Source organism: Cryptotermes secundus, unplaced genomic scaffold, assembly GCF_002891405.2.
Source record: "Cryptotermes secundus unplaced genomic scaffold, Csec_1.0 scaffold301, whole genome shotgun sequence".
In the NCBI taxonomy this organism is placed as follows: domain Eukaryota; kingdom Metazoa; phylum Arthropoda; class Insecta; order Blattodea; family Kalotermitidae; genus Cryptotermes; species Cryptotermes secundus.
In genome coordinates, this window is record NW_019725003.1 from 464,456 (window position 1) to 464,756 (window position 301).

Sequence of the window (301 nt, forward strand, 5' to 3'; positions counted from 1 at the left end):
ATAGCCTCGCCTACTGAACCTTGTGTGGGAAGTGAACTGGCTGAAGTACAGGATGTACTTAGAATCGAGAATATGGAAGCTAAGAAAACGGGGCGAGGTGAGACAGTCCTCAGCTCCTGTGAGCAAATAGAGAATGTGAGAAATGGGGATAAGGGGCGGAGTGAGATAGTCTTCGACCTCTATTAACGAGAAATTAGGGCATTTGTCAGAACAGGATCGAAATAAATTAGAGCCCATTTTGAGAAAATATTGCCACATATTCTACCAGGAAGGTAGTAGTGCAGTTGGATGCACTAGCGCG